Below are 24,272 nucleotides of genomic sequence, written 5' to 3'. Positions count from 1 at the left end.
CACATAGAAAAAATATATGTAGGCCGAGTGGATTTAAAAAAAAAAAAAAAAAAAAAATCGGTATGATACATCCATAACAGAGGAGGAGAGGCCACTGGTGCCCTTTCAGCTGTGCTAATCCAGTGGTAAAGAACAGATCTGGGCCAGTGCAAGCCTCTGCACAAGTTAAAGCGACCCAACAGATCCAAAACTGGCTGAGTAGTAAGGGCTGAAGATAAAATTAAGAAAGGCAGCAAAAGGCTGGCATTTCCTCTTAACTGTTATTTCTTTTCAGGGCTGTAATCTGAACTCTGGGAACTCAAGAGTTTTAAGCACAGACTCAGTGAGTACTGTTACATACATTTGGTGCAACACCTAAGGGATGTTTCATCATCTATTAATTTCCATGCCAATTGGAAATATTTACCATGTCGGCCCAGATGAGTGCTGGGGAAAGCACACTTGCAATCACTGTGAATTGGTTCTTAGGGTCTTTTGCACAAAGACTTAAGAGTCAGTCTTTTGCACAAACTCCCTGTGAAGTTAATTTCCATCCATCTTCTCAGCTTTGGTGAGCACTGGGAGCCAGCTTGCTTTGCCAGGCAGGGAAATTCATATTTATGCCATTTTGCTTCCATAAACTCCCAGTGAGGGTTATCCCTGCAAGTGTCTCTAAATCTGTGCCACTGTTTTCCTTCCATACTCCCCATAATTCCATACTTTTCCTTAGTGACAATTAAAAAAAGCTTAATCAAGACTACCCATGGATGGAGTCCACTTTATTTTACTAACCCATGCTATCCTTTCAGCCGACAGCCCATCCTTTCTTTATACTAATAGAGGAAGGGGCTGCCCTATCCTGCTACCAATGAACTCTACAGAAACCCCCAAAACAGCTAGTGAAGCCCAGAAGGCCTCACAGTTTTGTCTCACAGATGAAAACTAAGACCAATATATGTCACTTTAGATTTAAGTGTTACACATGAACACATGTGACCTCCCCATTACCTGGTGGTGTGGAATTGCTCCTGTCTCATCACAGGGAAGTGACATAAATGAGAGGAGTGAAATAGTTTGCTGATTGAGTCGCTGAAAAAAACAAAGGGCCCTGAATGTTTTAAGTTTTCTCCTCTGACTTCAGCAACAGCTTTGAACATCCCCAGGATGTAAAGAATTAACTAGATGCCACAAATATGAGCCATGTTGCATAGGCCACAGTGTGGTTAAAGGCAATAGGAATTTAAAAAACCTCCAAAACATGACATGAGATTTTAGACATATTTGAGAACTGTGCTTCAAACAGAAGGGCTTTGCCACCCAAGTAGCTCCGTATCTTCCCATAATTAAATGTTAATACAATATTTAGACAGATACTGTGTTAAGGAAAACAACAAAACTTTATCCATTCTCCAGATAGCAGCTGATTCTAGACACTTGAGTTCTGGGTTTGGCTTTGGAAAGATACCTGTGTAAGTAACATAGCACCTTTGGAGTGATGACAATACAAATAGTTATAGGGAAAAGCTCTCCTTGGAGTTCCAGATCAATCTTTTGGGCAGTTAACCAGCACTTGGACTACAAGCTAGTGAGCTTGGCTTTTAATCATGTAACTAATAAGAAACACACTGAGCATATTCAAGTTCCTTTAATGAACACAAGGTCATCACCCCTGATTCCTCAGAAAAATATGCAGGGAACTTTTGCTTTTTAAATGAATGGCATTAATTTGTATATTGAGGAAAAAAAACCAGTAATACCTGCTATAATTGTTCCACATATGCAGCCTTTATTAATAGTAGAAGAATATTTTTGTAGCACTATAGAGCATTTTTGGGTCCTGTGTGTGTACACACATACTGAGACCATAAAGAACTGCTGCTACTTCTCCAGCTGTGCTGTACACTAGTTCAGAAACCTCATTTGAAAAGACCTTCTCTCTTAGTGTCTATGGTGTCAGATTGACAGAGGTCCATGAAATGGCACTGATAATTTGCAAACGTGCTTTAAAAAACAGGTTCCACTTCACACACACTGTTCCATGTTTGACTATCAAATGTGTTTGCTTTTTATCTATGTGCAATAATTGGCCAACACACAGCAAAGAGCAGCAGATTTTTTGCAAAATTTCACCGTCTCTAAATAACTAAATACATATAAAGTAAATTAAGACACTCAGGACACATCCAGGCATTGAACGGCCTTCCCAATTTATATCTTCTACACTGAAAAATTAAAATCAGCTACGCCTCTTCAGCAAGGGTCCTGTCCCTTTCATCATTTAGTCTCATTCTTCATTTGCTTTCTTTCCCATCTCATAAAAGTATTTTCCTCTTGGTCCTATGACAACTTAATTTCCTTCAGTGTGTTTTGGGGTTTGTGTTTTGATTTCCTTCCTTTGCAGTGACTGGATGAGAAGGCCCCCTCCCACTCTTCAGTAATTAGAACAGTGCTTAAATGACTTAAGACCTGTAAACTTGTCCCAACCCATGCCTGAAGGCTGGTGACCACTGAGTCTGCCTCCTTGCCTTGGCAAGGTTGGTGTTTGTATTTACCTTCCGTGAAAAGGAACTCAAATTTTGGGGCGGGAGACTTGCAAGGACAATCTCCAGCCTGGATCACCAGGAGATACACCTTCCAGCCTGTAGCAGCCACCATTGCTGGCAGTTTCCAAAAAACCCTATGGGAGTTGTAGTTCATTGTCTTCCTCCTCTGAAGGAGCAATGCTGACCACCAACATAACACATTCAAGGTGATCATAAGTTTCCTTATTATAATCATACCAGATATTTTACAGCCAATCATACTTAAACACCTGGCACCCTGTGGGTAGTGCCTGAACCCTTTCCAGAAGGGCCGGGCTGTGCTCACCACCTTCCTGACCCTGCTTGCAAGGCCAGCCTGAAGCCACTGTTCACAGCTCAAAAAGTTTATGCAGACTCCCTTTAAACTCAGGGTAAGTTCTGCCTGGCCATGTCAACTGGTAGCACCCATTTTATAGATTTGATCCAAAATATCTTTTTCTGGCACTTTGACTTGATGTGCACCCTTGTGTTTTCCCAAAGACATGAGGCTTCACGGTCAGAGCATCACAAAGCGCCCCCAGAGCAAGTCCTATGTGCTGACAGATCATCAGCTTGGCTTTAATCACCTTTCATTATGACCCCCACAATCTTAAAAGCTCTTTTGACTCTTCAGTTATTCTCCAGGCTGACTGTTCTGCAGGTCTCTGTGTCATTGGGTTTGAAGTAATTTATTATCAGCAATATTCAGTCATTTGTTTTTTAATCTTGACCTACTAGACTGCGGGATAGTATTTTAATTTTATCTAATTAAGACCATTTTTCTCTTTTGGACTTTGCTATTACAGTTTGAGGAGCATCTTTTCACCTGTAAGAGATTCCTATGAGGATATTGCAAGTTCTGTTCCTAGTTATCCTGGATTAAAATACCTTTTCTGATTGATACTGTTAAGCAGAAGCTCCACCACACAAAGGTCTATTGAATCAAAGTGAAGATCACTGGTAAGGACTGATAGAGTAATTAATGTATCTGCAACTTCTAAATGGGATAAAATACCATTCTGTATGGACCAAGCTTCTTTAAAAGGATAGAGTTTATTTTACTTCTTTTTTGATGAAAAGTGGCCTAATTATTGACCTCCCTGCCTTGACAGAGCAAGACAATACATTTTTCTAAGTTTAACTGTAAAAGCCCAATGATGTGTAAAATGAGCCTTGAGTAAGATTATTAGATGCTATCAGCTTTTCAAAGGGAGTGTGTGACAAGATCTGATAATGCTTTGAGGATCAATGCATCTGTCCTTCTTGCATCTCTGCTCTCCTGGAGAGAAAGCAACTGTTAGACCTAGTGAAGAGATCACAGTTGCTGAGCAACAGTAACAACACAAATATGCTCCTGGCACTGGCTTGGCAGCAGAAAAAAAAATAATCTGTTGAAATAATAACCACCGATAGAAGAGAGAAGGAGCCACATCACACAAACTTAATGCTGGAATATTAGCTGCACTTTCAGTCAGAAAGCCTGCTACAGATACAATCGTTGCATGGCAAGGTGTATTCAGAGGACAAATATCACTGTTATGAAAAACATGGAATAAAGTGTGAGAATAAATGAGGAGAGATTAATTTGAGTTCTGTGGAAGTTATCCACAGAAATTACTACATTATCTAGAAATTATAACATGATCCAGTAGAATGCCACAAAAAAAAATTCTTCTATTAAGTGTACTGGATGCTTTAAATCACCCATAAAAAGATCATAATTTGTATTAGATTATGTAGGGCTTTTTCCTGAAGGATCAGTTGCCACTTTGAGTTAAGCACACTAGACTTAATTTAATCAAGTCACAGGAGCTTGAAACCCTCTGGACTAATAGCTAATTCACATTATTTGTCATCTTGATTTCGGGCAATTGCTTGCCATTTTGTAATTTGTGAATTGCAGGCTGATGAACACGAGCCACCCAGAGCTTCCCTCTGTGTAGCTTAAATTCAAAAAGCAGGACTTACTGGACAAATATCCATATGCAAATCAAACAGGTGAAAATTGAGTGACCTAATATAACAAAGGAAAAAAAAGAAATTATTTCTTTCAGTAGTCTTTGTTTGTCTATCCATAACTACTAGCTTTGAGAAGTGTAAATTAAAAGTTCAAATGATTTATTTCAAAAATGAAATCAAGCACATGGCTACTTTTCCATTTCTTTATGTACTTTCACTTCCTGCTTTCTTCCCTTCCCCTTGAAAGGGCTATTTCAACAAGAGCAAGTAAATATCTATAATTGCAAATGAAAATGTTAATATAACATTTACACAGTTCAACAGCTTCAAAGCTGTTTCACTGAATGAATACACCTAAAAAAAGTCTTAGAGGCAGGCAGCAAAAATGCAACAAATTGCTACTTCAGTGGGAAATTTTGCAGTGAAACCTTAAATGCAGAAACAAAAAAAGAAAGGGGAAGGAAAAAAACAAATCAAAGTCTCTTCATTTACCTAATTCAAACCATTTAGGAGCTCTGTGCCTAAGCCGAGGATTACCAGTGATACCATCTCCTTCAGTATGCTGTGCCTAAAGAAAGCACCCCTCTTATTAAAAAGAGAAAAAAGTTTAAAGCCAAATAATTCAGGCTTGCATAAATCTTTAATAGGAGCTACCCTTCCAGGATTGGCTGTACTTTCTTTTCTCTGCCCAAGGGAAACACAATATGCCTTAGAAAAGAATAATAGTAACTCCATCTTGTGTGTTATATGATATCTTCCAGTAATCCAGAGGATTTTGCCTTTGTCTGTCATAAACAAAAGGCCACCCATACATAATGTGTCCAGGCTTTTTCAGGCTCCTCACCTTAGCAGGTGACACTCAGGAGATGGATGGGGAATACTTAGCCCACCAGTTGCTGCAGGCAACTTTACTCTCATGGCAATTTAGAAATGGAAAAAACGACCCAAGAGAAAAGCACAGATTCTCCCTGTGTAAGAACAAAGCATTATTTGCACCCTGCAGTTGTCCTGATTTTCCAGAGATCTTTTAAAAAGTTTTGCTACCGGTCCAAAAGCACATGATTTCATGATGTTGTTTTGAGTGAGGGTTCTTTGTGAGGTGCTTTTTGTTTGTTATTACTGATAAAGAAAATTTGCTTTTATAAAACCTCCCTGTCCACAAATTATCTGTACAAACTAGAAATTGAAAGAATAGTTTAGACAAAATTTAAAGCCTCAAGATTGGAACTTAACATTTAAGTAAACCACTAGCAACAAATAATAAATGCCTATTCTCCAACTGCAAAGACAACACCTGAGATGCTCAGCAAACTACCATAACAGATCATTCAGTAAAGTGGCAAGAAATGTTGTGAAATCTAACAAAGCATCAGTGTCCAAAAATAAGCAGAACAATAAAGGGGGAGGGGGCCATATTTTTTGAAAGGGTGAGGACAGCAACAGGAGGAACACAGCAGCCACAGGCGTGCCACCCAGCTGGAGTTTGACCAGGAACCTGCTTTGCAAACCCAAGGTTTTCCAGCCAGAAAACCAAAGTGCTCCTTTGGAAACAGGGAGTTTAAATAGTGCTGGAGCACACCTGGTCTGATGGCAGAGCAGAGTCGCAAGCAGGGGCACTGCTTCTGCAGTGGGCAGGACTTGCTATGGAGGGATGCTCTCAGACCAGGCTCCAGGGACACGTGTGGCCAGATTATAGCATAGATGAGTCCCTGAGAATTTTTTTAAAATCAATTCATGTACACATGCTAAGTAGTAATTGGTGAGAAATGAGGCTTCATGGGTCTTTTGTTGACTAGCATTGAATGACCTGTTAAATTTTTAGTGACAGGCACCAGCTATAAGATGGCAGCTACAGAAATTGAGGCCTGTCACCCTCAGCAGCTTCATGGCACATGCAAATGGGCATTAATTGGAATAGTTTTTCAGGCCAACAACAAGATAAAGGTTTAGCACAAGTAGTACTTGTAACCTGTGACAATAAATCATTTTGCTGCTTAACTGAGGGTGGAGGGATTCCGTCTCGTTTGACAAAAACATGAAGAAAAGCGATGTCATACTGCAATCTCCAAAGGCTACCGTGAGCTAAGTTACTAACAGCCTCTACTATTTCTAGGAGAAAATGAGTATCAGAATCCAGTTTTGTTTATTTAATAAGTATTAATGATGGCACTAAACCCACACCACTAACAAACTTGGATGGGACTAAGCATATCTCACATATTACTCATAGAATTGTATTTAAACATTTACTCTTCCTACAGCACACTGAGATTTCTCTAGGATATTACATCCACTGTAAATACATGCATCAAGCAAACAGCTTTCAGGAGAGCAAAGGGGAACAAAAATCTCAGGTATTTAGCATGCCAAAATTCTCAGTGCTACTGTAAGAATGCTTGTAAAAGCATCACCATCCTACAGCCATAGGCAGCAAAAGTGCAGTGAAGTCCATCATGCTGCCTCCCACCACCACCATTTTCCCCATATCCTGCTCATACTCTCACACCACAGCCTCTCCCAAATATCGTGCTTCTGCCCTTACTCAGACTTCTCCACTAGAAGTATCTGGCACACCCTGACCTGCAGCTGGTGGAGGGAATACTGTGAGGCAATGGTATGTGTGCAAATGCAGTTACAGAGCTGACTTTGTTCCATGGCAGTCCTGGAGCTTTAATCTAATCAAAATTGTGCCAGCAGCCTTCCTGGGCAAATATGTTGCTTGGTGAGTACTATGAAACATGCACCCAGAGCTGACCTTTCCATCAGCTCTAAGATAGGTCTCCAAGGAGCCAGCTTCAAATTGTTGCATACTGGGGTTTTATGTTTGAACACTGAGATTTCAGGAGCATAAATAGGCTCATAATGGCTGTCTATGAGGATGCCCAACAAGATGTGGGACTTGCAGCATCCTCCTCTGGCTGACTGATCTACTGCACTAGGTTTATAGTTCATTATAGACCTATTAGCCACCAGTAGCTGCATCCATCCCCACTGAAATATTACACTATTCAATATTTACTTTTCCAAAAGAAAGTACAAATGTAAATTAATTTGACATTCATACTGTATGGAATATCAAGTTTTGCATAGTTGGGGCTAATTCCATGAAAGAATTAAGTATCACAGAACTGTGACCTATAACTCCCTGCTTAACTCCCATGTTCTTGATTCTGAAGCAGAGCCCAATACTCAAGTCAGGCCTGCAGACTGTCTAAACAACCCCTGTGCCATGTATTACTTATTTAAAGAATTGGTTTGAATACTGGCAATAAAGTCATTGCAGTGGACTGTACTGGCTGCTCTTGCTGGCAACCAAGTACATTTCTGTGCCAAAGGCCAAGTTAGCTCTACTAGATCAGCAGAAACATTTGTAGGACTTAGCCTCCTGCCCTCCCTACTCTCTTCTTTTGCTCCCCCAAGCAACATGATGGGGCACTACTTGGATCAGAGGAACCCACTCATTGTGAGCCAATTAAAAGTATGAAAGCCCTGTCATTGGTTTCAGATGGATCAAGAAAGCAAGCAGTCTGCAAAGTACCTGCCTATGATGATTACATGGCTCAGGATTCATCTCAAAGTCAGCTGACTGCTACATCAGAGGGCATAATTTTATCAGAGTGTGAAAAGCAGACCTTTTGAAAAAAAATTTTAAAGTAGAAAATAATTAAATATTATCTCTTGAGCAGAAGGGAAAAAATCAAAAACTCAGAAACAATTAACCTGGAGTTTTCTATACTTGAACAATACTAATCCAACTCCAACAGAAATCTCTCACTTGCCCAACCCTCTGATCTGTTCTTCTGCATTGCCCAAGTCCATGCCCTGATAATCCAACCCAATGTAACCAAAGACTGACACTGCCTTGTGAGGCAGACCTGCTGCCCTGTTTGCTGTGTGCTGTTTGGCAGCTAACTCTTCACCTAAGACACACACTATTGCTTTTGTTCCCTGATCGATTGACTGAACCTTTTATAAACAGGAGTAGGGAACTCAAGATTGTCTTGCAAAGGTTCATGGCATGAACCCTTGCATACATCCAGGGATATGCCACTCCACACAGACTTTCTTGCAAACACAAACACTCACATAAATGCTTACAGAAAATGTTACTGAGGTGAGTTCATCACTTGCTATTTTTCTGCACTATTTGTCTTGTTCTTGTATCAACTCCCATTTGTAACAAGAAACCTAGGAGGCACTACAAGGTTTTCAAGGCCAACATGCACAGTGCTGCTTATGTGACAACCCACAGACATCACGAGAATACAGGATTCTTCTTACTTTTTTAAAACCATTGTTGTATTGTATCAAGAAAGCAACTATATGTCATCATATACTAAAAAAGAATACTAAGGGATCAAAATGAACAAGGCTGTTTATAATGCTTACTGGTTTTAATATTTTTTTCCCCCCTCTGCATTAATTCCCAAGTTTCATTGATAGTTTGCCCTGGCTTTCAGGGATCAGTTCAGTGAGTTTAGCCTGGGCACATTCCACAGTCCAGGCTGTGAACTCCTTCATGAGGAAGCTAGCATTTTCCTTATTGTAATATAGTTTACCTAGCAGCCAGACTAAAACGAGATTAGGATGGTAGACCCCTTACATCTGAAGCAGCATTACTACCCTGTTGTAGATATCCTCATCCTTTTCTGGTGCTGTGTTTTGAGGTTCAGCTTTCTCAAAGCCATGCCATAAAGACAGCAACCTCCTTGAGAAAATATTTTAGGAGGGTCAGTTTTCTTTCTCCTGGCTTTGAAAGAAGTTACAGTACAGGACTGCAGTACATGACAGCATCCTCCTTCTTCAAGAGAAGCATCTTCTTCATAGAACTGATAGAATTTTTTGTTTTGTTTCATGTCAGGATCCTCACATACTTCTGGTTCCTCAGCAGATTTACACATCACCCTGTTTTCCAGGTTTCTCCACTATAAGGACCAATTCCTTTATGCAGTTTAGCTGCATCCAAAACATTATCCAGAATTTACCCTACTACTTTAACAAATATTTTTTCTTTTGATATTTAACACCTTAGAAATTCCCATTTAGCTAACATTGAACAAAAGACCAAGACAGAATGTTGGCCATTCAAGCTAGAACCAAAGCCCAAACCATTCTGGATCAGTCAATGCTTTATTTACTCAGTAAGAGATATTATTTAGTGTAAAAACATAATATCTTTGACCTATTTGCAAAACTCAGGCAATCCATGACCAGTCATCTATCTTAATAAAACTTAAGGCAGTTATTTTGAAACCACATAGAGGTAACACATCTATTAGACATTGTTAAACACTTTGGTTCATCACCTGTGAGGAAGGTTCTGTTCAGCATGATTCATTTCATGTACCTAAGTACAACTTTCCATTATTCACTTGGTACTTCTCAAAATTTCAGCACTCAAGCCTGTCCATGCACTTTTTTTCAGTTCTTTTTTAGTCAATCATGTTAGAAGTTCCATTACTCAACCCAAGGGTAGGTCCCATCCCAGAAGAATAGTCTCATTGCTGTAAAAGCCAAGTTCTTAATTTCTGTGCCAACACTTTCTCTTTTATAGCTTACATCACTATTTCTAGCACTCCTCTGGCTTTGATATAGTTGGGCACAATTACTCTATAAAAACCTTTGAAAGCTTTCCTTTGCTAAATATCCCTTCTACAGCCAGCATCGACATGCCTGTAAAGGAATTGTCTGAGCAACTGGCAGTGTCTTCACCCTCTTTGTAATGCCACAGAATTGTAGAGTCAGTTAGGTTGGAAAAGACCTCTGAGCTCATCAAGTCCAGCCTATGACTGGACACCACCTTGTCAAACAGACCATGACACTGAATGCCATGTAGAGTCTTTCCTTAAACACCTCGGGGAGGGTGATTCCACCACCTCCCTGGACAGCCCATTCCAATATCTAATCAACCTTTCTGTGAAACTCCTCCTTAATATCCAACCTGAACCTTCCCTGGTACAGCCTGAGGCCATTTCCTTTCTTCCTTTTTTTGGATTTCTTTCCAGAAGCCTAGGGTTGTGTGGAGTCTGCTCTGCACACAACCCTGAAATTCTTGCTGCGCACCTGATTTGAAGGTGATCTGGCAGTTTTGCTGCAGCTTGGATTTGCCAGCAGGTTTGCAATACCCAGCAACAATTATTTCCCTGATAGCTCAGCTGTAATTATATGGTCTCTCTAGTCTTGTAGAATTTATTTTTTGGTGGAGATTAGTCCAGGATATTTCAAAAGAAAGAAAAAACTACTTCTGAGATTAGGATCATATGGAACTTTTAATTAGCCCATCAAATTTTTGATACCTTAGGGGGTGAAATTTTTTCATCCTACCTGAAATCAAAATATTATGTCCTTTAACTTTTTAGATTTTTTTTCAATATCAAGTTCAGAATTCTGCACATTCCTCTACCTATTTCATCTTTCTGTTTCTTCTACTTAACCATAAAATTGTTTCATGACAAGAATTTCCACTACTTTCAATGCCTTTTAACTCCCTCTCCTTTATCAGATGCAAACACATAGACAGGGGTCACTCAATAATGTGGGGACACCAGCAGAAGGCCTGGAGTTTGGATCCAGGGAAGATATTTAACTGTTGATTTGTCACACTACTTTTTGTAGGCTTTCCCTTCCCTCAGCCTCCTTTTCTAACTGACCTCTCAAGAAGCTGCAAATACCCGTGTTCAATGTGCACATTCAAAACACCACAGTATCATGCATCAGCTGACATGAATCAGGCAAACTTGTTTCCAAGCTTTTGAAAGCTGCAGCCCCCCACAGAAAACCTTGAGATGCTGTTCTGAATGTGGTGCAAAACCAGGAGGAGTGGCATGTAGAGTACAAGCAATGTTTGTTTGCCTTGGATGAAAGAGCGAATGCTGTAGTACCATCCCTTGTATTTTCCAACACACTTTTTTCCTATCTATGAATCATCCATAAATCATTCCTATGATTCATTATACACCTATTAGTTATTTATAACAATAAATTCACAGATTAACATGAGCAGTTTGGGGCTATGAAATATTAAAACCATTTAATAGTTGCATGGTACAAGGAATAAGAGTGCACTTGTTTGTTCCATAATTGAAAATTAAATGAAGAAATTACAAGTCTGAGAGCATGCAACGCTCCAAATTTTATGTTTTGGGAATCATTTCAACAAATACTTTTGCACCCTAGATAGGCCTAAACAAGCCACATGCTCAGAAATTATTGGCTACATTGAGAAGCTGGATATTTTTTAGGTAACACTTGGTTGCACTGCATGCCTCCAAGGTTTTCTAATATTTAACAAGAAGGCTAAAAAATTGTTCTCCTGCACTGCAAGCACCAGGCTGACATTCAACAGGGACTGCTGCAGAAGCTACCATGTGCAGCTAGAAGCAGAATTACAAGTGGAGCAGCCCAAACCCCAGAGAATACCTACAATAGCAGGAAGAGGCAACACCAATTCCACAGCTCTCCTGGGGCAGAGCCAGAATAACAGCTAGGTTCAAGCACTTTGCCAGAAGAAACCCACCCCACAGGAGAGGCAGTGTTTGAAGCAGGCTACAGGGAAGCAGTACTAGACGAGGTAGCACTTGCTAAAACAAAAGCCAAGGAGAAACTGTGGCTAGGCCAGAAATCACCCTCTCTCCAGAGGGACAACCCAGAACAAGTACAAAGACATGAAGATACATTTCTCACCACAGCAGCTCCTATTCTCTAGCAGCAAGTCTCCAAAGCCACTCAGCAGCAGCTGCAGCCCTCCTGGCTGGGTCAGGCACATTCCCACAGACCTCACACCATCCAAGGCTTGGCATGTTCAGCCCGAATTCAGTTAATTCCTTTTTACATTACATCCCCCTTTATAGGGGATTCTTTTTAAGCACCTTTAGATTTTAAATTCCCCCACAGGAACACTTTCCAGAGAAGCACCATCTCCAACCATCCTAAGGCAGTAGAAATCACTTATAAGAGCCATCCACCCCCTGTCCTTCCCCCACAGGGCAGTGGCCCTAATGCAATAGGCAGCAGCTGCCACTAGGAAGACTGATTACATAAACCAGTCCTTCTTTGCTTGCTCCTTAAAAGGCTTCAGGTGAAGCTTCATGTGAGCTTTATGCTCTTAATGAATTGCAATCCCTATCAGTGTTTGCCGTTTTGGGTTAGCTAGTGCTACTCAGCACTAAGCAAAGAGAAAAACAATGGTGATGAAGTAGCAGTTGGAAGGATCCTGACCGGCTAGAAAAATTTCCCTTTGCTTATGGCAGGAGAAAGCTGCTCCAGATCTTCTTTTTGGTCATAGTTTTTTCCTGCTTTGTATAATTCATACACCTTTGTGCCTAGCCACTGCTGCCTTTTTTGATGTGGTCAGCCCAGAGTCATGTCAGCACAGTGATGATGCTCCCATACTCTGCCATGCAGGCTAATCAAGGGAAAAAGCCTATTTCCAGAGTGTGCTTCCTCTGGAACCCATCTTCACTTTCAGCTTGCAGCCAAGAACCCAGCTGGAAAAAAATCTAGCCTCAGCACCAGGACAAGAAAAACATGTGTTTATAAATGCACCTCTGAGGTGCAGACTGGTCAGGTCATCTACAGAGCCAACAGGTGCTTCTTCAGATGATATTTTTCGTATGTTACCTTCAGGTTGAAACCATAACACCACTACAGCCTGGCCCTGACTGAAGAGTACAGCACGGCCAGACAAGCAGTGGACATCCCTTCAGCAATGCAGTTTTACATTGCCAAATGCAGAAGTAATGCTGGGACCTGAAAGACACCAGCTCAGACTCTGGTCATACCAGGTGTACAGTGTTTTATTCTCTCCAACTTCAGATGGAATTATTCCACCCTTTATACTGGATTGTCAAGAGGAGATGAAAACCAACACCACTGACTCCATCCTTTTACAGCATCATATTTATTGAGGTTGACTGTAAATAGGGAATTCTGCCTTTAGGAACTGGTTTTCCTGGGGCTATCCAGCTCTAGCTGTAGGAGAACTACCATTCTGCCTTTTGTCTCTTTTTAGGTAAGTGGTCAAACTTTACTATGATCACCCATAAACATTCAGCATGAAGGATTTCCACAGAGCTCATTGCAGTCCTCACGGCAGACACAGGAGCCACATCCCCCCTCCAAAAGTCCTCAGCAGCTTTTGTCAGGAGCAGCTAGGGATCATCCATCTGTCATTAAAGTGTTAATTCGATTCATTAACATAGAAAATATTCAACATTTCCCACTTTGGAGGAGATGGGCTGTGCCGTCCTTTTAATAGAACTCTGCTGGAAATCAAACACAATTTTTATTCAGGGGAATGATTACTGTGTCTTGTTTAATTCTTGCCTAACAAATGTCAGCACTAATGTATTACAGATTATTCAGTCAATTTGATGGTTCCAGGTGAAAGAAAGGAACACAAATCTCTTCTTTTAGTGTAAAAAGGGTCAGCTGGATGACTTCCACTGCAGGAGCTGAGATGAGGCTTGACATGAATCAATCAAGCAGGCTCAATTTTACAGTTATAGTGCCTAATGCCTAAACATGAGCGTATGGGTGAAAATTAGCACCCGATTATGAGCATACATGATCTTCCCTTGGAAGACAATAATATTGGCATTAAGCTTCTCAAGAGGGAAGATGCTGCTGGTTTTTAATATGTCTTAAATTATGTCAGGAAAAACACTGGAACATCACACAAAAGCCACAGTCAGTGTATATTGCTATCTCATAGAGCTGGAGATCTTTACAACAATATTGACACAGGAGCAGGCAAGCAAATGTCAGCCAATATAACATATGAAATACTTAACGTAACCAATTTTCAGCTGTCAATCAGCAGGGAATAATGACTGATGCAAGGAATCAATACACCACAATTGAATTCCAGCTCACAAACTTGTTTCGTTCTGCGCTATAAAAGACTGTCAAATGTCACACCCCAAGAGATGCAACAGGATTCCAAAGATTTATTTATTTCAAGCTCTGAAGTCTATTAGCAATAGTGCTCCTTGTGCTATTGGAAAAAGAGCTTTGATGACATTAAATTTTCAGAAATGACAACTCATTGTATAGGGAGCCAATTAGTTATCATTGTATCATATTTCAAAAATCCTTCACCATTTTACTAATAAGTGATTGCACATAGTTATGGTCAAACAAATTATTGTGACTTTAAAGCTGCAAATATTTGATTGCATTATGGTATATTAACGGAATACTTTTAAACAAGTTGTTTTATACTTTTGATAAAAATAGTGTAAAAAGAAAACCCTATCTGTGGCTCTATTTCATTCAGGTAGCTTAAATGTTCAAATTAGGAGATCATTCTCTCTCAGCTGAATGAATAAGATTTACCATAGAAATTTAGAGAGTTGTGTATTTTCCTCTATACTATCCTGTACTGTTGGCTTTTTAAAAAAGTATTTAATAAATACAATGGAAAAAATATTAATTTTCATACTCCACAGTATTGTAGTCTGACAAGGCAATGGAGATGTCAAAAGGAAAGACTGAAAGGATGTAAAGATGAGTCCTGAAAGAGTCATAATATCCACAGAGTATATATTGTTTTTATAAAAGCACGTGGCATATATTCATCATCAAAAGAGAAAAATTAAATCCATATAGAAGGCTGATTGTAAACTATCTGAAACATAAAAATGTGCTTGTACCATAACATAATCTGGTTTTGGTAATAGATTACCCATTCACTGCTTCATTCCTGACTTCTACTTCTTGTACCTTTCCATTTATTCTTTCCTGCAATCCTGGAAAATGGCATGGCAGTAGCCCCTTCCTCTCTCCTTAGTTCAGCTGAAGCTGTGGAGGCTCTGGGCAAGACTGGGTATCCTTCTGCATTTGGATGGTGGAATCTGCCCCACAGCAATTATAAGACTATTAAAATTCGCATATTTTCTTTACTGGAAGCTGAGTGTTAATTAAAATCTGACAGTACAATGCATACAGAAGATAAACACTACTGTATTTTCTTTCCAATACATGGACATATAGTGATTCATTTAAGACAGAGAAGCTCATGCTGTTGAATGTGCTTATTAAAAACAGCAAGGAAGGTCAGGGGCAGTGCTTGCTGTATCCTTCATTTGTTCTTCACTGAAAATGATATAACTGAACTGCAAAAGTTGAGATTGAAAAGCCGCTAGCGTGTTGTCTAATTTCAGCCACAGAAGCTGCTGTGCACTCCATGACTTTATGAGGGAATAAGATTACAGGTCACAAGAGCTTCTTTATTTCCCACCTGTAGCTTCTAACAACATTTTATTAAGGATTTTCCCATCTTCTCTCTCTGACCTACAGGGGACAAAATTCTAACAGCTGTTACAGGACCTGTACCGAGGTGGCATTAACACAGATTAGCAGTTCTGGAAAGTAGTATCGTTTTATCAGGACTCTATTTATGACAGCTAACTAATTTTTTATGGTTCTTCTAAGATAAACACAGCATATCATTATGTAAACAGGAAAAAAGGCATTTAATACACTTAAACACTTAATGCATCATGCTTGTCTTAATGCATCTTGCTGTCTAAAATCACACTAAGCTGCTGTTTGAAGTTTTAGTACTCATTTACAAAACAAACAGTTGGGTAACCCATGCACTCATCTATATATATTTACACATATATACGTGTATATACACATATATATAAAATATATTACTTTCCACGTATTGCATATGGAGGATCCTGACTTCTTATTAATCAAGCAGAGTCTATGTTTACTAATACACCCAAGCAGGAGAAGACCTTCTGCCAAAGGTTAAGACACATTAATACAGGTCCAGTGCTCAGCCTTTCCTTTACCTCTTCAGTGTAGTTGTGTTTTCACAGGGACTCCAGGGTTAGGACCTTGTAGTGTATTGCAGAAACAATAATCTTTGTTATCGAGGTTACTTGTTATGCCAGTTTTTTTATTCATGCAGATGCAACAGAGAGGAGGAGAGAAAGAGGGAGAAGGAAGAGAAGAGTAAGAAAAAGGGATGAGGGGCAAAAAAGAAAAGCTACACTATGATGTTATAAAATTCTAAAACGATTCTCTATGAATTATCCAAAAAGAGCTTATTTTTTCAACTTTGTATCTTCAAGGAAGCACAAAGTACATGTCAAATATATCTACAATTGAGCTTTTTGGCACCTTCTCTATGGGCATTTGTGATGGACAACCCAAGCAGCTATCTTAAAGTTTATATTAGGTATCTGGAAGACTGGGATAGATTATTTTTTGACATCACTTTTCTAAATGCAGCCGCTAGGCTAATCAAGTTGTGTTCCTATTGCACTAGAGAGTTGGGAAACTCAAGTCCAAAGTAATATCTGAAGCCAGACCAAGATACTACATACCCATTGCAACTTTCAGTGGGTGTTTTACCCTCCCCAGAGACATATTTTTAGCTGATATGAAAATAAAATATTGTTAGTTTTCACATTATTGAGACTGATAAAGGACTGGGAGCGAAAGTAGATGCGTTCAAATGGGGTTGCAAGGCTGCTGCAGAGTACAGTGAGCGTTTTTAGGATGCCACAATAATCATAACTGAGTTCAGATTTTCAAGTCTTATTTGAGTACCTGAGAAGGACACATAAATTTCAAAAAATTTCACACCTACCATAACGAGATGTTTTGAAAATCTACACAAAAAATGCCATACGATAGGAATTGTTCTGTACTTCTGAAAATCTGGCTGTGTGTGTAATTGTACTGAGTCTTTCAGTAATATGAGGGATACACCCAGATACGACCAATAACAAAACCACAACACAATAAAACAATTAAACTTCAATTAAAAATCTGTGATAAGAAGTGATGTGAGACACCTGTTCAGCTCATTGCTCTGTGAATTTCCCCAGAGCAGAGATGCCAAACTTTTGAAAGATATTTCCCAACAAGAGCATCTGGATGCTGGCAGGCACTGCAGCCAGTTGTGCTCACTCCTTTGGATGGGCTTCCCCCCATCTGTCAGTTGTCAGACTGCTACTGATAGATAGTGTCTGGGCTGGACACGCCTTTTACTTAGAGTTGCTCAGCCTGTCACCTGTATTTTTATATTGAATCTCCTCGAAAGCAAACTTGGGACGAAATTTTTGACTACAGGCCTTTGGCAGAAGTAAAAAAGCTGCATCTTGTTCTTGTAATACTCATCTTGGCTTTCCTCCTGGATTCCCATCATTATTTTGAACCCTTTAGCTGTTTAAATAAAGGCTCCCATTCTCTGCTGAGAAGTGGAAATAGTATTCCTTTGACATGACTGCTGGGAACCTTGCCTGCATTTTCCTCTAGATCTTTCTGGGAGCACCACAGAAACGACTACAGCATTCTTCTGTCTGTCAGTGACAAGGGTCAGGTAGTATCAGCAGAAAACACCAGAAATGTCCTTCCCTGCATGGGCCATGGGAAGAAGGCAATAGCACAGGCACCACTGGGGAGCATGAGGGAGTGACTCATTGTGCTTTAAGTATAATTGACAAATGATGAACCTGCATGGTTTGTTCCCAAATCCTGTCTTATGAAACCCCAGCTCAAGCTATGATTGCTGGATGAAGCTCAGACTGGCTTAGGACTAGTTCTAAAAGTGTAAGGTACAAACTGGAGCCAGGGCACAGCCTCTGACCTGGCAGGAAAACACCAGCATGGGTCTCTCAGGCTGCCCAAAATTTATATTCAGCTCTTTGCTTTCTATTGTTGCTGCTGCTGTTGTACTATTTTGGTGGGATGCAACAATTCCCTTTGCCAACAAAGCTGGTCCTGTTGTTGTAGTAGTGATTTATGGAAAATATGTTTACAGAAGTACACAGCAACATATTACTGTCCTGAAAATTGACCTGGTGAAAGTGTACACAGTCTACCAGAAGTCCTTGGCAACAGCCCCCTTCTTGCTCTGAAGTCATTAAGACATTTCAAATATGCCCTAGTAGAAAAGTCTCTTGCAAAACATAGGAAAACTGCTCATGCTGCTATTTGCTGATCTTCTATAACCTCTGATTTTTGCATTAGGAATCTGTTTTGACTGAGCAAAGTAACATAATACAAGCCAGATTGCCTGTCCACAGCTTTAGGTTTTAATTAATTTTCTTTGCTTTTGTGGGCTGTCAAATTCTTACTGCTATTTATTTTATAAGCCATTAAGTATTGCTGGCCGTATCTGCTGAATGGAGGGGATAGGAGAAGGGCAAGAAATAGGAACAGGACCAGCTTCCTGTATTTAGTTAAGAAAAAACTTGTTTTATAGATCTCTGATAAAAATTACATATCTAAGGTTAGCAATTAAGACTGCTGTAGTATTTTCTCATGCTAAAATATCCCTGACACAGTAGCAGCAGCAACTTATGGCAGGTTAGCAGATTAGCACAGATATTCAGTGTCATAAACTAGTAATTATGTCTGTGGATTTGGGTCAGATCATGGGCCTAATTTAATGTCTTTTATGCAAAGGTACCTCCCAATGTAGTTATTGTATAAACAGCATGGGATTAAGCCAATGTGTTATCCTGTAACTATTTAGCAATTCCTTGATGTATTTTTTCTGTATGGGTATATTTCTTAACATACGCACTTGAAAAAACCCCAGGGATGTACAGACTGTGGTGTGCAAATGAAGAACATTTTTTTTCCTGAGAACTGTTGAAGGGCTTGCTGCTGTGGTTTTCCCTTTTTTCCTTTTTGCTTGGTATCCGAGGTTTCTACAGCATTATAGTTTAGTTGAAAAAAACCCCACAACTGTAACAGTAGTTAAAAATAAAAACTGCCTTTAGTAAAGCACATTTTTGATGACTTGAGTAATAAAAGACACACAGTAGTAGTGCCAGTTGCAGAAGAGCTACCAAATGATTGCACCATCAATTACAAATAAAGATCACTCAGTGGCAAAAAAAACCCCACAAAATCAATTAGTGCCATCAGGCCTTTCACCAGAGTTTCAGACATTATAGCTATAAACAATTTTTAAGTCTAGTTATTCATGTTAAGCACTCAGAAGATAATCCCAATGGTCTTCTTATTGTATATTTTTCTTTAACAGTTTTGATATAAGGTTTTACGCCCTTAAAGGATCACCAGCTTGTTAAAAGGCCCAGCTATTTTATAATGTGTAATACCCAGTAAAACCATCTTAATCTACAACACTGTGTGGTAACTATTTCATCCTTCTGAATGACTGTAGCTCCTAATATAGGTGGATAGCAAATAATCATCTCTTTTGCAGGAATTGAATTAACCAGGGGAAATTCTCTGAGATACAGTCCATTATGTGGAATGTTTTCTTTTCTTTGCATGATGTGGAAGTACACTTTCAAACACGCTTATCCTTTAATTATAAAAATAGAAAACAGTTCCTTTAACTCCTATTGAGCAAGATTTATCCCAACAATGATACAGAAAATTATTCTATGTGGAAATCCGGCACATTATACACAGGTATATTTGCATCTGTGGCAAAAGGATGACATAACAATGTTCCTCTCCTGGTTTATCAATTTACAGACTTATGCTGTAAATTAATTCCTAGCTTCATCCATGATCTTAGGCTACCTGTGAAAATCCCTTGAAGAGTTCCAGTGAAATACTGGCATTTTCCAATGGGCTTAGAAGACATATATGCAGCTTTAAAAGTCACAGTTTGTGCTCTTCCCCCTGAACTTGTCTCAGTGCCTACACTGATAACCTTCTACTGCAATACTGGTGCGTACAATAATATATCCAGATTTATCCTATAGGTTCCAGTCATTAAAGTTACGGAAAGAACAGCGATTGACTGTTGGCTCAGTGCTGGAAGATGGGAACTATAGTCTAAAGAACCTAAAAATTTCCTTGCCAGACCTGCTTATTCCCAATTATTCCTCCCAGCCTTCTTTCAGCCAGCACAAGCCAATGGAGGCCATTTGTCTTTCATTTCCCTGCCCAGTGACTGAGAAAGCAAAGCCAAAACAAAGGCAATAGTAGGTAATTGCTGGCTTATTCCACCTTATGGTGGGAATAATTAATTTGTTGGCTGAGCAGAAATTTTCTGCAAGCTCTACAGCTCCATGTACATGAAACCTGACCTGTGGGCATAAACCTCCTGAGTTCCCCAAATCATCCTCCAGTGATAAAAAGTAAATAAGGGATTTGCTGTTGTCTCCAGCAGCATAATTTTTTATAGGAGCACATGTCCTCTTTTGTGAAGCCAAAACCACATGTGCATGTACTCCATTTTACAAACCCAATAAATAGCAAAGCAGATTCCTTTAAACAGTATCAAGAGCTAAAGATCACTTTCTCTTTTATCAGTGTCAGCTACTGAACTTACCTAAGCAGACAGTCTTGAGCTCTATGAAAATTCAGGAGTTAATTGATACAATGGAGTCCATGTCCTTGCACATTGCTTGGTTTCAGATATGGTGCTGTGTTTAGACCACCATCAGGATCATGGCAGGGAGCCTTTTCAGAGTAGAACAGACATGCCTCCTGCCTGTGAAAGAAAACCTAAGAAAAAATAATATTAGTTAATCCTGTGTTCGTTTCACTAAGAATAATTATTTCTGTCCTGATCCTCCCTAGGTTCTGTCTTATAATTGAAAGGGGAAAACAACACTTATGAAAGATGCAACTCCATTTTTTTTGTTTTGTTTTGTCAACAGGCAAGAAAAAGTCTCGAAAACCTTAAGAAATTACACTGTATATGATTCAGATGAAGAAGGAAGGTGTTTTCAAGGTCTGGTTAAACCAGAGCACCAAAAAACTGATTCTGATGATCCCATGGTTGAGACAACACTTTTAGTGAAAAAGCAAAGATGTTCTGCTCTCCAGCTATCTTCATCCTCTTTTCCCTCTCTTCTTGTGCTGGATTTACTCTTCACTGGCAGAGACACACCATCAGCTGACAGAGAGCATCAGAGGTTGATCAATTTCCTTACATATGTAAAAGGTAATCTTTTCTTCAGGCTGGTTCTCATCTATCAAATAATCATTTTTATGTGTTGGCCCTGGCACTGAGTCATGCACCTCCAGGCTGTGTAATGAGGCCATGAGGTCTATGGTATTCCAGCTTTTCCCCTTAAAATAAATACATGAAATTGTGAAGAAAAAAAAAATTATTTTTGTCTTCTCTACTTGGTTTCATAAACATATAGGTCATGCAACCTGGGACATTCAGGTAAGTTTTTAAGCTACGGTCTGAAGTTTTCAGATGTGACTCAGTTATAGGTATATTCCCTTGATTACACCTTTCCTTATTGTTCTGATTACTTTTAAATATCTTTATACTACACAGAAACTGCTCTTTAATACCTGTTAAAACCAGTCTGCATCAACTGAATAAAAATCACAGTTTTCACAGCATTCATAGCACTCACTAGTTTTGCAAACACAATAAAATATCCAAATAGTTTTTGATAATTGGCATGTATCAGATATTTATTTATCTAAGAACAGCATAGGTTTTCAGTCCTTAATTTAAAAATTATTCACCTCAAAGCAATGAAAAATACTTTTCTTGGATCAGAAATTCTATTTGCTTTCAGACTATTGTTTAGAGTCTAAGCCTTAAAACCATGTCAGATTTCTCTTATCTAATAAAGGTCTCTTACATTTTTATTCATACACCATGCATTGATTCATAACCACTAAGCAAACTACTTTTTTCCCTTCCCTTTGTGGCTCAAGATTTTCTGGGCAATGTTGCCTTTCCATGTTTATTGCATTTCCATGGCATGCTTAATATCCAACAAGATTTCTGACGATAATATTTTTTTAAGGGCTGTCTGCTTGGCTCTTTAAAAATAGGTAGGGGCCTGTAAGGACCTATTCTGGCAAATCAGCTCTCTGATAACTTCCAGGTTATCACAATTCCTATAGCATGGTCACGGTGGGGTGGGTCACATGGTCATGCTGTGCCGAGCAGCCAGCACTCCTGGGCGGCAGGGAGGACCACTGAAAGCCGTGTGGTTACTATTAGGAGGGAAGAAAAAATACCAGGACCCGGTTCGGCAAAGCTTCCTGAAAGGCATGATGATTTGATTTTAAAGCACTTTATTGAGATTTCAAATTTGATAGCATTTAAAATTGCATACAGTGTATCAGTATTTTATAGGTATGTTAGCATTTTTTATATGTGCAAACATTTATGCTGAGAGAGGAAAGCAGAGGATAACTATAATAATGTAAGGCAGAACAGACACCAGCATGTGTGGTTGCCTGGCTTTGCACCTATGAGTTTTGCAGTTATGTCACATAAAAGAAAAAGGAGCTTTTCCAGATCAGTTCTCACTATTAAAAAAAAACAACAACAACAAAAAAAAAACCGGGAAAAGAGAAAAGACCAATCACAAATGTTCAGCTGCAAAGCATGCTAGATGAGAAAAATTAAACTTCATAGACTTTGTAATCTATGTATCAAACATTTACCTTAGATAGCCAGTGCAAAGGCATTGCAATTTGCACCAATTAAATAACAAAGACTACACAAAAATACCTAAAGGGCAAATCTTGTCTTCCTCAAAATAATTCCCTAAATGTATGTTTTTGGCTGTCTAGGATTAAAATAAAATACACGGGCAACAAGGGGAAAAAGAATATTACATTTCCTGTGGAAAGGATGGGTAATACAGTGTGAAACTCCTGTCAGCTACTGTTACCTGAAACAGTCATTTCATAGTTCTTTTCTTCATCTCTGTGTTGGAATGATATGGCATTTACCTACACCAGGAGCACTCCTGCCCCACTGTTTCCAAAAATAGCTAACTCAGTAAGACATTTCTGGTTTAAGCCATTTTCCTTCTCCAGCAGTTTCCCCAAGGCTAAGGAGATAATATCATCAGCCAATATGTCATGACTATATGTTTTTAATTTGCACAGAGGTACAGGCAGGTAGCAGGCAGCCTGCCAGCAGGGCTGTACAGCCAATTCTGCCAAAAGAGAAATTGTGAAATCACTTGTGTTTAAACAGGGAAACGTAAACCAATGTGTCAGCAGAAGATGCCCAACATTTTGAGGGCCCATGGAGCAGCAAAGAGCAGCAGACCTCACTCCTGGGCTGCACATGAAGCAGGACAGCGTGGGCACCACAATGTCCTCCCTGGCCACGACCATGGCATGTGCTTGTATGTAAATGCATCTATGTGTTTAGGCAGCACCCTGGCTGTACTTTGAACATTTTGATTCGAGAACTGTGACATGTGGAGGATTTTCCAGCTGAGATGTGCCTATGTATTCTGCTTATGCTGCAGTTATCTGTGGGTGAAATTTTAAATTTGGGTTAAAATCTATAACTTATCTTAAGACAAAACAACGTGTTTGAACAGCAATCACATTCAGATAATATTAGAAATATTAAATATATTTGAATATTCATATTTTAAAATGTTTTGTCTTTCTTTTAATTTTAAGCCTCAAGGCTGGAAGGTTTCTACCTTTAAAAGTGCTTTCTTTCATTCTTCTCTGTAATGGCCATCATCGGTGTACTCCCATTAAAAAAGTGAATGCTTCAGTAATAATTTCCTTATAATTTCTCATTGTAAGGTTAAATTAACACTTTAAAAATTTGGTGCTTTTTTCCTTCTAAACACTGAAAATTGAACTATAATTGCAGACTGAATGTGAGGAATTGATGAGCTCATCACATATAATTAAAGACAATCCAGTAGCTAATGCTTTTTTTTAACAATTATTCCCTTCACCAGAAATACTGTTTGTGTTTTTGAAGAAGAAATAGACACTATTCTTACTTAACATAAATAATTACCACTATAGCTACAAATTATTAAATAAAAGCTTTCATTTTACTTTGTCTGGAACATACTT

General features: G+C 39.2%; 1 long non-coding RNA gene across 3 annotated transcripts in view; it reads right to left on the bottom strand.

The window, feature by feature from the left end:
- LOC108447301 overlaps nucleotides 1-24,272 on the bottom strand; it is a 309,215-nt gene that overhangs the window by 230,247 nt on the left and 54,696 nt on the right. For all 3 annotated transcript variants that reach the window (XR_001862789.1, XR_001862788.1, XR_001862790.1), the window contains one exon: nucleotides 20,782-20,957. This is a non-coding gene — a long non-coding RNA (uncharacterized LOC108447301). The remainder of the gene's footprint in view (nucleotides 1-20,781; nucleotides 20,958-24,272) is intronic.

This window comes from Corvus brachyrhynchos, unplaced genomic scaffold (genome assembly GCF_000691975.1).
Source record: "Corvus brachyrhynchos isolate BGI_N302 unplaced genomic scaffold, ASM69197v1 scaffold175, whole genome shotgun sequence".
Taxonomy (NCBI): Eukaryota; Metazoa; Chordata; class Aves; order Passeriformes; family Corvidae; genus Corvus; species Corvus brachyrhynchos.
The sequence above is the reverse complement of the archived record's forward strand: the minus strand, read 5'-3'. Positions and strand labels throughout refer to the sequence as shown.